This window comes from Ornithorhynchus anatinus, chromosome 8 (assembly GCF_004115215.2).
Source record: "Ornithorhynchus anatinus isolate Pmale09 chromosome 8, mOrnAna1.pri.v4, whole genome shotgun sequence".
NCBI lineage: Eukaryota > Metazoa > Chordata > Mammalia > Monotremata > Ornithorhynchidae > Ornithorhynchus > Ornithorhynchus anatinus.
Genome location: NC_041735.1, coordinates 5,530,143 through 5,544,479, shown reverse-complemented (window position 1 = coordinate 5,544,479; position 14,337 = coordinate 5,530,143). Strand labels below are relative to the sequence as shown.

Here is a 14,337-nt window from a genome sequence, read left to right as displayed (position 1 = left end):
GGTCTGTGAACAAGTAGCCAGGTTGACATCATCGGGCTGAGCCTTGGGTTACAAAAAACGGGGACTTTCTTGGCAGGGGATGTGGGCAACACCCACTAAAACCTAGAGGGGCATTCCGTTTTAGAGATACGAGCCCGGAGGAGGAGGAGGAGAAGGACGAGGAGGAGGAGGAAGAGGAGACTGAGGGAGGGGACGCTCATTTGAGTCCAGAATTCTCCACTGACATCTTCACTCCTGGATTCGAGACTAAGGAATTCAGGGCGCCTCATCCTTGTAAGTAGAAGCGGACTCACCTCCTGCTGGGAAAGGCCGGGAAGCCCAAGCTCGAGCAGAACCGTTTCCCGTTCGCGGGCTGAGGGGCGGCTATTTTTACGCAGGGATGTCGGGGTTTGCACCAAAGAGCGGGGGTCTCTGTCTGAAACCGCCGCGGGTCGTTGGGATGAGTGTTCTGCCCAGGTGCTGTCAGTATGAAGTATGTCTTACTGCACCCCTAAGGGAATTGTTGAAATATCCGAGAGCACTTTGAAAAAAGGTAAGCGCAGAAAGTGACAACTCTCGGCTTTGGCATAGAACCCCTTTTAGGTGGATTATGGCTTTGAAAAATCACAAAACTGTCCGGAATCAGTCATTCAGTGGTGTTGATTGAGGCGCTTACTGTGTGCAGAGCGCTGTACTTAGCCCCTTGGAGAGTCCAAAGCAATAGAGTAGGGAGACCTGATCCTTCCCCACAAAAAGCAAACAGTTTAGAAGGGGAGACAGACATTGAAATAAGCACAGACAGGGGAAAAGACAGGTGTTTATTGAAAACTTACTTTGTGCCGAACACTGTACTAAATGCTTGGGAGAGTACAGTACACTATGTAGACCCTGTCCCTGCCCAAGGAGAGCTTACAAATTAGAGGTGGGAGGCAGATATTCAAATAAATTCCAGTTAGGTTTGTACCTAAGTGCTTGGGGCTGGGAGTATTTATTGAATGCTTATTTTGTGCTGAACACTGTTCTGAACGCTTGGGAGCGGAAAATACAGTAGATAAACCCCTTCGCTGCCCACAGGGAGCTTACAAACTAGAGTTGGGAGACAGACATTCAAATAAATTCCAGCTAGGTATGTAATAATAATAATAGTGTTTGTTAAGCGCTTACTATGAGCCTGGCACTGTACTAAATGCAAATCGAGTTGCCCATAGTCCCTGCCCCAAGTGTGGTTCACAGTCTCAATCCCCGTTTTGCAGATGAGGTAATTGAGGCACAGAGGAAGTGAAGTGACTTACCCAAGGTCACATAGTAGACAAGTGGCAGAGACAGAATTAGAACCCATGACCTTCTGCTCCCCAGGCCCACGCTCTATCTACTACCCCAAGCTGTACTTAAGTGCTTTGGGGATGGTGGAGGGGTGAATATCAAAGTGCCCAAGAAAAAGTGCAAAAGATAGATCGCTTAGAATCTCAAAGGAGGTGAAGTCGGTAAATATTTACTCTTAACCAAATAGACTTCCTGCTTTTTAGTGTTTGGATTGTAACTTTCTATTCTTACCGAGCAAATAACCTGCACATCTTAACCCTTGGGCTATTATTTCTTTCCTGTATTCAAATTTAGAAATGCTACTGGCTCCAGGGATCTTTAGAGGAAAGTTGGTAATAATAATAATAAAAACTGTGCTATTTGTTAAGCGCTTACTATGTGCCAGGCACTGAACTAAGCACTGGGGTGGATACATGGAAATCGGGTTGGACGCAGTCCTTGCCCCGCATGGGGCTCACAGTCTTAATCCCCATTTTACAGATGAGGTAACTGAGGCACAGAGAAGTTAAGTGACTTGCCCAAGGCCATATAGCAGATAAGTGGCGGACCCAGGATTAGATCTGCTGCCCAGCCCGGGCTTGGGAGTCAGAGGTCATGGGTTTGAATCCCAGTTCTGCCACTTGTCAGCTGTGTGACCTTGGGCAACTCACTTCACTGCTCTGTGCCTCAGTTACCTCATCTGGAAAAAGGGGATTAAAACTGTGAGCCCCACATGGGACAACCTGATTACCTTGTATCAGTGCTTGGCACATAGTAAGCGCTTAAAAAATACCAACATCATTATTATTATTATTGACTGTACGGTGGGGAGGATGTTCCAACTGGGAAATACCTCCACGAGCAATAGTTTAAGCAGAAGACCTGGGGAAAAAAAAAAGCCGGCCGCCAAAAAGGAAAACTCTCCAGCCCAGCCCTAGATCAGAATGCAGATTGTGCGAGGCAGAGAGGGAAAGATCGGCTTTCCCCTCACGGGATTCTTGTAGCCTAAGGAGAAAGAAAACTGCATGGGATTGGAAAGGACCCAGGTATGGCATCTGTTGGATGACGAGGCGGAAAGAACCACCGAACACACCATTTCAGGACACGTGGGCTTTGCGGGAGAAGGGGAAGGGCCGGACAAGGTCCTGGAGGAGGAAGAGCTCAGAAACTCCTACACGGTCACAAAGCAGGCCAGACCACCGCAGCCCTCTGGGCCCGGGACCCCGAAGGCAACCGGGAAAGCCGGCGGAGCGACGAGGAGAGGAGGCCGGGCCTCCGGACAAATGGGAGAGCCGCCGGTGGGCAGCCATTGCTGGATTTCTTTGCCTCAGAATCTCCTGAGGAAAATGATTCCAGCACTTCATGAGCCCTGCCGTGACCTTCTCTGCTTCAGGTGGCAGTGATGGTGGGAGAAGCAGCAGCAGCAGCGCGGCTTAGGGGGAATGTATCAGTTTACTGTTGTAGTGTCCTCTCCCAAGCGCTTAGTACAGTGCTCTGCACACAGTAAGCATCCAATGAATACACTTGACTGACTGAGGTACGGTTAGAAGGTTAGCTTGAGAGGAATGAAGAGAATGAGCTGGGGAGTAATGGGAGAAGAGAGCTGTTCTCTCAGATGTGGAGAGTTGGTGGGCAGCCCTGAAATCAATCGTGAGAAGTGTTGGCCTGATGCGGAGGGAAATGGGAAGACATTGGAGGGTCTTGAGGAGAGGTGATTTGTGTAGTGAATTTTCCTTCAAAATGATCTCTACAGGCCTAGGAGACCTGTTTTCAGTTGGGTTTTTTTTTTATGGTAGTTGTTAGGTGCTTCCTGGGTTTTATGGTATTTGTTAACCACTCACTATGTGCCAGGCAATGTACTAAACACTGGAGTAGATACAAGCTAATCAGTTTGGAGTCAGCCCATGACCCACACGGGGCTCACAGTCTTAATCCCCATTTTACAGCTGAGGTAACAGAGGCACAGAGCAGTTAAGTGACTCGCCCAAGGACACACAACGGACAAGTGGCAGAGCCTCGATTTGTGTGTGTGTGTGTGTGGTATTTAAGTGCTTACTATGTGCCAGACACTGTACTAAGTACTGGGAAAGATACAAATCAATTAACTTGGACACAGTCCCTGTCCCACATTAATCCCCATTTTACAGATGAGGTCACTGAGGCCCAGAGAAGTTAAGTGACTCACCCAAATCACACCACAGACAAGCACCAGAGCTGGAATTAGAAGCCAGGTCCTTCTGACTCCTAGGCCCGTGCTCTATCCGCTAGGCCGAGCTGCTCCAAGAGCCCGGGCTTGGGAGTGAGAGGACGTGGGTTCTAATTCCGGTTCTGCCACTTGTCTGTTGTATGGTCTTGGGCTGGCCATTTCACTTCTCCGTGCCTCAGTTACCTCATCTGTAAAATGGGGATTAAATCTGTGAGCCCCATGTGGGACAACCTGATTACTTGTATCTCCCCCAGCGCTTAGAACAGTGCTTGGCACACAGTAAGCGCTTAACAAATATCATCATCATTGTTGTTATCCCAGCTCTGCCATTTGCCCGCTTTGTGACTTTGGGCAAGTGACTCAATTTCTCTGGGCCTCTGTTTCCTCATTTTTGAAATGGGGATTAAATATCCCCTCTAGGCTGGAGGTAGGGATCTGGTCTAGCAAGGAACTTACACTCCCTCGGAGGAACCCGACAAAAATATTTACCAACGGAATGTTTAGAATAGATAATTGACTGGGCAGTTTACGATCCATATCTGCAGAAGGGGAGAGGCAGGGGATAAATAAATATGTAGATGCTGGAGGTGGCCGATATGACTCAGGGGAGTTAATCTGGGAGAGCCTGTGGGAGGAGGAGGAATTTTAGGAGATCTTTGAAAGTGGAGAGAGTAGTGGTCAGATGAGAGTGGTCAAGGGGAAGAATGTGAGCACTGGGGGTGGTAGCAAGAGAATTGAGCCTAGGCTGTAAGCTCATTCTGGGCCGGGAATGTGTCTCTTTACTGTTGTATTATACTCTCCCAAGCGCTTAGTACGGTGCTCTGCACACAGTAAGCGCTCAATAAATACAGTTGACGGACTGAGGTACAGTTAGAAGGTTAGCTTGAGAGGAATGAAGAGAATGAGCTGGGGAGTAATGGGAGAAGAGAGCTGATCTCTCAGATGTGGAGAGTTGGTGGGCAGCCCTGAAGCCAATCGTGAGAAGTGCTGGCCTGATGCGGAGGAAAATGGGAAGACATTGGAGGGTCTTGAGGAGAGGGGATTTGTATAGTGAATTATCCTTCAAAATGATCTGTACAGGGAGTCTGTGGTTTAGATTGGAGGCGCTACCGATGCCTGTTTTCTTGTTTTGCTGCCTGTCTCCCCCCTTCTGTACTGTGAGCCCATTGCGGGCAGGGATTGTCTCTCTCTGTTGCCGAATTGTACTTTCCAAGCACTAAGTTCAGTGCTCGGCACACAGTAAGCGCTCTCAATACGACTGACTGAATGCATGAATGAAACAGCATGGTGTAGTGGATAGAGCACGGGCCTGCGAGTCAAGGTCGTGGGTTCTAATCCCGGACGGACAAGTAACTTAACTTCTCTCTGTGCCTCAGTTACCTTATCTTTAAAATGGGTATCAAAACCTTGAGCCCCACATGGGTCAGGGACTGTATCCAACCCGATTTCCGTGTATCCACCCCAGCGCTTAATACAGCGTGTGTAAGTAAGCGGTAAGCGCTTAACAAATACCATAATTATCATTATTATACAATAACCTTGCCAGGTCCTTACAGAGGTGACTGAATTGCTTTTTTTTTTAATTGAAGTAGCTGCATTCAGAGGTTAGGAACAGGGTGACCTCCTAGGCTGGCTCAACCCCACATCCTTCTGCGTAAGAAGATCTGCGTCTCAGGTAATGATCTGTGAGTGACCTTCATACCTAAGCCCTGCCCGGGCCAAGATTCCATTTAATACGTGAGAGGAGAGTTTGTCTCTGGTGTCCAAGATTAAAATTCCCAGGACGGGCCAAGCAGCCGTTTTGTTGTTTGAAGAAGTCCGGCTGTGATAGGCAGGGCTGGCAAGTTATAGGGGTTTTGGAGGTTGCTGCCCAGGGTCTTAAGTTAATCCTCCCTACAAAGATACACCCATAATCATATACAGTCCAGCCCTGCCGGTAAGGAGTTTTGACATTTCCCTGAGGGAGATGAATTTGATTGGAAATCAATCAATAAATCATATTTATGGGGCGCTTACTGTGTGCAGAGGACCGTACAAAAGCGGTTGGGAGAGTCCGGCAGGAGTTGTCTCTATCTGTTGCTGAATTGTACATTCCAAGCGCTTAGTACAGTGCTCTGCACATAGTAAGCGCTCAATAAATACTATTGAATGACTGAATGAATGAACAGCGTGAAGTAGACATGTTCCCCGCCCACAATAAGCTGGCAATTTTGACAGAAAGGAGCTTCTGCCCCTCTAGACTGAAGCTCCTTGTGGGCAGGGAATGAGTCTGCTTATTGTTTGGTTGTTTATTGTTATATTCTCCCAAGCACTTAGAACAGTGCTCTGCACACAATAAGCGCTCAATAAATACGATTGACTGACTGCCCATAATGAGCGTATAGTCTAGAGGGGGAGGCAGACATCCATCCATCAATCATTGGTGTTTATTGAGCATTTACTATGTGCAGAGCACTGTACTAAGCAGTTGAGAGCGTATTATGCAACGGAATTAGCGGACACTAACGGATATGAACGTCATACTTCCGAAGAATAATCCAGTAAGTGCTTGGATCTCCCGGGAGCTCTAGTCTGTTTCCTTTTTGCCTTGGTGGGGAGAAAACGCAGGAAGGATTGTCCGCATGGGCCAGGGTTGGGGCAGGGGTGAGGTGTATGGAGAGCACAGAGCTAGTTTTTGAGCAGGTTACGGTTGTGGGGGACAGAGCTGGCGTGGCGGAGGATGGGTGGATGTGGGGTCATGGGCAGCTCAGAGTGTCCTCCGTAGGGACAATAATTTAAAAAGGGGGCAGGGGTGAGTGGAGAGAGGTCAGAAGAGGGAAGGGAAGAAAGGCAGCGTGGCCTAGTGGAAAGAGCTCAGGCCCAGGAGTCAGAGGACCTGGGTTTTAATCCCAGCTCCATCACTTGTCTGCTGTCTCTTGTGTCTGTTGTGTAACCTAGAGCAATTCACTTAACTTCTCAGTGCCTCAGTTACCTCAGAGAAGCAGTGAGGCCGGGTGGATAGAGAATGGACCTGGGAGTCAGAAGGGCCCGAGTTCTCGTACCGGCTCCGCCACTTGTCTGCTGTGTGACCTTGGGCAACTTCACTTCCCTGGGGCTCAGTTCCCTCATCTGTAAAATGAGGATTCAATACCTCTTCCCCACTCCAGTCCATACTTCACGCTGCTCTGCCTGGATCATTTTTCTACAAAAACATTCGGGACTTGTCTCTCCACTCCTTAAAAACTCCAGCGGTTGCCCATCCGCCTCCCCATCAAACAAAAACTCATCACCATTGGCTTTAAAGCACTTAATTCCCTCACCCCTTCTTACCTCACCTTGCTGCTCTCCTACTCCAACCCAGCCCGCACACTTGACTCCTCTAATGCTAACCATCTCGCTGTACTTCAATCTCGTCTATCTCGCCGCCGTCTCCTCACCCACGTCCTGCCTCTGGCCTGGGATGCCCTCCCTCCTCAAATTCAACAGACAATGACTCTGCCCTCCTTCAAAGCCTTCTTGAAGTCCCAAGAGGGGTTTCCTAACTAAACCCCCCTTTCCTCATCTCCCACTCCCTTCTGCATCGCCCTGACTTGCTCCCTTTGTTCTCCCCCTATTCCAGCCCCACAGAATTTATGTACTTATTTGTAATTTATTTATTTCTGTACATCTCTGTCTCCCCACCTCTAGACTGTAAGCTCGTTGTGGGCAGGGAATGTGTCTGTTTACTCTTGTACTGTCCTCTCCCAAGTGCTTAGAACAATGCTCTGCACACAGTAAGCGCTCAATAAATGCGACTGAATGAGTGAATGACATAGATCGTGAGCCCCATGCAGGACGGGCCTGTGTTTAAGGTGATTATCTTGTATCTTCCCCAGCACTTAGAACAGTGTTTGGCACTGTAGTAAGAGCTCAATACCACAATTATTATTATTAATATCTCTAAAATGGGGATTAAGGCTAAGGCTCAAAGTGCCTAGTGCAATGCATGGAAAAAGTAAGTGCTTAACAAATACCATTAAAAGGAAAAAAAAGCGGCTGAGGAAATAGAAAAATCAATTGAATGATTCAGTTTGAAGGTTTGCCCTGTGGTAGACACCCCCGCCCCCCATCATATAACCAGCTGCTATACCACCTGGTTTGGGAATTTAATACTTTTATTCCACCCTTCTTGCTTGCCCACGCCCTTTTTCAGCTGACCACACCTTGCAGCTGCTTGGTTCTCCTGCTGTCATTCATTCACCCCCACATTTCCCTCCCAACAAGCAGCAGCGTGGACTCTGAGCCCTCAGAAGCATCAGGCCCCCGCGGGCCCTCAGGGAGACTTCTTGCAAAGGGCCAGGGCAAAGGAAAAAACAAAACAGAGAAAATGCCTACCGTCGCTCTCCACACAGCAAGAAGCAGTGTGGCCTGATAGAGAGGGCAAGGGCCGGGAGACAGAAGGAGCTGGATCCTCATTCCGGCTCTGCCAATTGCGTGCTGTGTAACCTTGGGTAAGTCACTTCTCTGGGCCTCAGTTTCCTCAACTGTAAAATGGAGATACTGGTTTTCCCTCCTACTTAGGCTGTGAGCCCCATACGGGACAGGAGCTGTTTACGACCTAATCATTTGTGTCCACCCCAGCAGTTAGAACAGTGTTTGATACATAATAAGCACTTAATTATTATTATTATCAAGTGCCGTCGAGTCGTTTCTGATTCATAGCAACTCTATAGATATATTTTCTCCAGAATGTCCTGTCTTCTGCTATAATCTGTAACCTTGCTAACGGTTCTTCTGTTATCGTTGTTATGGTTTCTATCCATCTAGCTGCCTGTCTGCCTCTTCCATGTTTTCCCTGGACATTTCCTAGCCTTAGTATCTTCTCCAGAGAATTAGTCGTCCTGATTATGTGTCCGAAATAAGACATTTGGCCTTCCAAAGACCTGGGATCTTCCAAAGACCTTTATATCCTGGGATCGATAATCAATAATAAAGGAATTAATAGTCAAGAAATACGCCGAAGATTAATGTTAGGAAGATTGCTACAAAGAGGCTGGAAAAAAGTCATGAAATGTGCAGATGTAACAATTGCCACAGAAATACAAATGGTCACTTCTGAAGTGTTTCCAGTGACAGCGTATGGATCCAAATGCTGGACAGTGAAGAAAGGATAGAAAGAGCATCGATTCTTTTGAAATGTGATGTTGGAGAAGGCTTTTGCGAATACCCTAGCTTAGTGGAAAGAGCAGGGGCTTGGGAGTCAGAGGTCATGAGTTCTAATCCCGGCTCCGCCACTTAGCTGTGTGACTTTGGGCAAGTCACTTCACTTCTCTGTGCCTCAGTTACCTCATCTGTAAAATGGAGATGAAGACTGTGAGCCCCACGTGGGACAACCTGATTACCTTGTATCTACCCAATGCTTAGAACAGTGCTTGGTACGTAGCATTTAACAAATGCCATCATTATTATTATTATTATTACTCTGGACTGCCCAAAAAACAAATGAATTGGATTTTGGAGCATACCATTAAAAGAAAAAAAAGGCAAAACAAAAAAAGTACACAGCCAGACCCAGAACATCAGAGTGAGGCATCTGCAGGCAAAGAAGCCTTTTTTTTCATGATATTTGTTAAGCGGGTTGCTGGGTGCCAAACATTGTTCTAAGTGCTGGGGTAGTTACAAGTTAATCAGGTTGGGCACTGTTTCTGTCCTTCATCTGGAGGACAAACATTCAGTCTCCATTTTGCAGTTGAAGAAACTGAAATCCAAAGAATGGTAATGGTCGTTAATGGTAATTGTGCTATTTGTTAAGCCCTTACTATGTGCCAGACACTGACCTAAGCACTGGGGTGGATACAAGCAAATCAGGTTGGACACAGTCCCTGCCCCTCATAGGGCTCACTGTCAATCCTCCTTTTACAGGTGAGGTAAATGAGACACGGAGAAATGAAGAGACTTACCCAACGTCACACAGCAGACAAGGCAGAGCCGGGATTAGAACCCATGACCTTCTGATTCCCAGGCCCTTGCTCTATTCCCTACATCATGCTGCTTCTCAGAGAAGTGACGCGACTTGCCCAAGCTCACACAAGCAGACGTGTGGTGGGGCCGAGACTAGAACCCAGGTCTTCCGACTCCCAGGCCCGGGCTCCTTCCACTGGGCCACGCTGATTTTGGGTCGGCAGTTACTTCCCACACGAGCACGCTCTACCTCTGAGCAGGTTTGGCAGGACTCTTCCCAGAAATGGTTTGCAAAATCATTCTCCTCCAGCTCCTGAGATAGGCTGTGTCTCTCACCCGGGATGCATCTCTCACGGGCTCCTGTAATCACCTCCCCGACCCCGACCTCAGCCATACTACATCACACCTGCTCCAGTGCAGTCAGCCCAAGTGCCTGGATCCAATTTTGTACACTATTTTTGAGAGGGTGGGCCTCACTGTGGGAAGGAAAGGTCTGTTATATTGTACTGTACTCTCCCAAGCACTCAGAACGGTTTCCTGCACACAGTAAGCACTCAGTAAATGCAATCGATTGCCTGGAGTTCACCAGCCCATGTTAGTATCACAAGAGGAAATGCATTTCACTGGGTTTTAAAGGCCAAGGCTGTGGCCTGCAGCTATGGAAAATAAGACACTAACAAACTGAGCCAGGTGAACTGGAGTTTTTAAGACAAGGCCTTAAGGACTGTGCTTCCCGAGAGGGAAATTGTATCCCTTTACAGACTCAATCAATCAGTGATATTCATTAAGTGCTTACTCTGTACAGAATACTGTACTAAGTGCTTGGGAGAACACAGTACGGTAGAGTTAATACGGCAGAGCACTATTCTAAGCGGTGGGGTAGACACAGGGGAATCAGGTTGTCCCACGGGGGGCTCACAGTCTTAATCCCCATTTTACAGATGAGGTAACTGAGGCCCAGAGAAGTGAAGTGACTTGCCCACAGTCACATAGCTGACAAGTGGCAGAGCTGGGATTCGAACTCATGACCCCTGACTCCAAAGCCCGTGCTCTTTCCACTCAGCCACGCTTTGTAGATATGTTCCAACTGACAGTGACTCTCCCCGGCTTCAAACCTTTATTGAAGGTCCAACTCTTCCTAGAGGCCTTCCCTGACTAATCCCTCCTTTCCTTTTCCCCCACTCCCTTCTGCATCACCCCGACTTTGCTCCCTTTATTCATCCACCCTCCCAGCCCCACACCACTTACGTACCTACATGTAATTTATTTATCTCTATTCCTGCCGGTCTCCTACTCTAGACTGTAAGCTCACTGTGGGCAGGGAATGTGTCTGTTTATTGTTCTACTGTAGTAATAATAATGATGATGATGGTATTTGTTAAGCACTTACTATGTGCCAAGCACTCTTCTAAGCACTGGGGTAAATACAAGGTAATCAGGTTGTCCCACATGGGGCTCACATTCCCATTTTGCAGATGAGGTAACAGAGGCCCCGAGAAGTTAAGTGACTTGCCCAAAGTCACACAGTGGAGAAGTGGCAGAGCCGTGATTAGTACTCATGACCTCTGGCTCCCAAGCCCGTGCTCTTTCCAGTAAGCCACGTTGCTTCTCGAGTACTCTCCCAAGCGCTTAAGTACAGTGCTCTGCGCAGCATAAGTGCTCAATAAATACAATTAAACGAATGTATACAAACTCCCTGCTCACAAGGAGCTTACCATCTTATGTAGGAGTTTGTGCCTCTGAGTTTGCTCCATGGTCTATGGATCCATCTGCTCGCCCGTCCACCACCCACCCACTGACCCACCCATGCATCTTCCTCCCCTCCACCCCATCTTTGAGGAAGTAAGGAAGTTGAGCTCTTACAACAAAGGCAAGGCCAGATGTATATCACAGTTTGTTCCGAAAGATGCTAGGAAAAGGGGCTAGTCCTACCCGAGGCCACCGGGCCACCCGCTACAGAAACCAGATCCCTCCCCTGCGAGGCAGGTGGGCTCACAGTCCTTCAACTTTGATCCCGGGGACACGTCAGACCCAAAGGATTCAGCCCCTCAGTGATGTCCTCTGGCCTGATTTTATTTTCCCTTTCCTATCTGTTCCCCAGAATAGCCACGTTCGTGAGGTTGGAGCTGTCAGGCTGAAGAAATGCAGAGAAGAGAAAGAAACTGACCAGGTAAGAGTTGACAGGCAGCCAACTCTTTCACCGGAGAATCATGGGAGCGATTTCTCAAGCGGTGTATTTTTTTTCCTATGTACAAGATCATGTGAAAAAATCAGATTTGATGGGGTTTTCTGCTTCTTGAGTGGAAGAGAGACTTCACTAATTGCGGCTAGAAAGTCATTGTTTTATGCCATCCCATGAGGTAAACTTTCTTTGCAGCAGGAAGACATCTATGCTGAGAAATAGGGACTCTGTCAGGGTCTCGTGAGCAGTGTGTGTGTGTGAAAGCTGTCTCAGTCAGACCTAGAGGACAGACATCCCTCAAAGCTTGGGCGAGGGGTGGATATTGATCATTGTGAGAAGGGAATGTATCAGTTTACTGTTGTATTGTACCCTCCCAAGCACTTAGTACATGTTCTGCACACAGCAAGCGCTCGATAAATATGGTTGATTGATTGTTGAAGTAGGGTGCAGCTCCTATGGGGAAATGTAAAGTCTAAGGGAAAGGAGAACGGGAATCACATCCCCATATTACAGCTGAGGAGACAGAGATGCAGAGAAGTTAAGTAACTTGGCCAGGATCATATAGGAGGCCAGATCTGGGATTAGACCCCAGGTCCTCTGAATCCCAGGCCTGTGCTCTTCCCACTGGGCCTGGGAAGCTGCCTAGACTATAACAGACACATTCCCTGCCCACAATGAGCTTACAGTCGAAATCATCTACTTGATTATCTTGTATCTACCCCTAACGCCTGGCACATAGTAACCCACCTCTCTCACTCCCATAATAATCAATCATTCTGTGGTATTTATTGGGTGCTTACTGCACTGTACAACAGAGTAGGTAGAAATGATCCCTACCTACAAGGAGCTTACAGTCTAGAGGGGGAGACAGACATTAATATAAATTACAGATGGATGTACGTAAGTTCTGTGGGCCTAAGGGGAGAGAATACCAAGGGCTTAAGGGTTACAGAGCCGAACGTAGAGAGGATGGCAGGTAGGAAAATGAGGGCTTAGTGAGGGAAGGCCTCTTGGAGGAGATGGGATTTTAGGAGGGCTTTGAAAGGGGGTTGAGTAGTGAACTGTCGGATATGAAGCAGGAACGATTTCCAGGACAGAGGGAGGACGTGGGCAAGGGACGACAGTGAGATAGGTGAAATTGAGATGCAGTGAGTAGGTTGGCCTTAGAGGAGCTAAGTGCCCGGGTTGGGTGGCAGTAGGAAATCAGCAGGGTTAGGTAGGAGGGGGAGAGCTGATTGAGTGCCGTAAAGCCGGCGGTAAGGAGTTTCTGTTTGATGCGGAGGTGGACGGGCAACCAATGGAAGTTTGGAGTGGAGATATGTGGACTGGATTTTTTTTTTCTTTTAGAAAAACGATCTGGGCAGCAAAGTGAAATATGGACTGGAGAGGCAGGGAGGGTCAACAAGGAGGCTGAAAGAATAGTCAAAGTGGAATATGGAAAGTGCTTGGATCAGCTCGGTAGCTTGGATGGAGACGAAAGGGCGGATTCTAGAGATGTCGCGAAGGTAGATGGATTAGGATTTGTGGCAGGCTATCTATGTGGATTGAATGAGAGAGATGAGCCGAGGATAATGCCAAAGTTATGGGCTTTTGCAACAGGAAGGTTGGTGGAGGCATCTAAAACGTTAGGAAAGTCAGTGGGAGGGCAGGGCTTGGGTTTTCCAGTTCTTTTGATTTCCCCTCTAGAAAATCTTGCCACGGACATGATAAAGTCTCCCGACAGGAATGTCGGAGGAGCCTCAGACCTGACGGAAAACCTGGAGAAAGGGCCTGATTATAACATCAGTGACTTACTTGGCCGGGTCACTCATATCGTGTCATCCCTGCCATCGGTATTCTCGCTAGGGCCCAGAACACCACAGGCGAGCAGGCCAGCGATAGTGCGGCACATTGCGAAGCGAAGCAGCATGGTGAGGTGGATAGAGCCCGGGTTGGGAGTCAGAAGGACCTGGGTTCAAATCCCGGCCCCACCACTTCTATACCATGTAACCTTGGGCAAGTTATTTCACTTCTCTGTGCCACAGTTCCCTCATCTGTAAAATAGGGATTAAGACTCTGAGACAGGGACTGTGTACAACCTGATTAACTTGTATCTACCCCAGCTCTTAGAACAGTGTTTGGCACATAGTAAGCGCTTAACAAATACCATTATTATTGATCATTATAATATAATATGTAAATAATATAATTAATTCATAACAATAAAATAATAAAGTGCCCGTGCGGTGTTGGTCCATGTTAGCCAGCCATAGGTCAAATCGGGATTAGTACCCAAGTCTCCTTATCCCCAGAGCAGCACTCAGCCCACAGGGAGAGCAGAGCAGAGCAGAATGGGAGTGAAAGCCCCCTCCCCGTATCTGAGAGCAGAAGGGAAGAACCTTTGTGGATCAAAGAGGAGTCTCAGTCATTAATCTGCTCCCAGAGCAGTTTCCAGGGCCTCCGGCTCTGTAGCGGTTGTCAGACTCAGCGCCCCTGGGGTTCCTTTGAAACCTGACTTTGCCAGTGTCTCATTTGCCCCTGGCAAGTGCAAAAGTCGCCTTAGAAACCTTCCCAAGGAGGCTTCACCTGATCCCGGCATGGGTCCGAAGGAGCCCGCCAAGCTGTTCTCTTGTTTGCGGGCCGGCCTGGGACTGCCTACCACAGAGAGAAATCAGAAGACTTTTAAAGAAATCAGAAGGAGCGTGTTTCCCCATCACTGGGTCCCGGGGGGATAGCTATATGTAGCTGGTCACTCAGAGGGTGTCCTCCA

At 48.1% G+C, this 14,337-nt stretch overlaps 1 protein-coding gene across 10 annotated transcripts in view; it reads left to right on the top strand.

The window, feature by feature from the left end:
* PKIG (cAMP-dependent protein kinase inhibitor gamma) overlaps nt 1–14,337 on the top strand; it is a 67,214-nt gene that overhangs the window by 31,101 nt on the left and 21,776 nt on the right. For 3 of the 10 annotated variants that reach the window (XM_029070299.2, XM_039912865.1, XM_029070301.2), the window contains one exon: nt 11,508–11,576. The gene's annotated coding sequence lies outside the window, so the exon portion shown is untranslated. Of the gene's footprint in view, nt 1–105; nt 274–5,076; nt 5,163–5,950; nt 6,028–7,932; nt 7,957–11,507; nt 11,577–14,337 lie in introns of those variants that run through there. The other 7 variants (XM_029070305.2, XM_029070303.2, XM_039912864.1 and 4 more) reach the window with 6 other exon arrangements.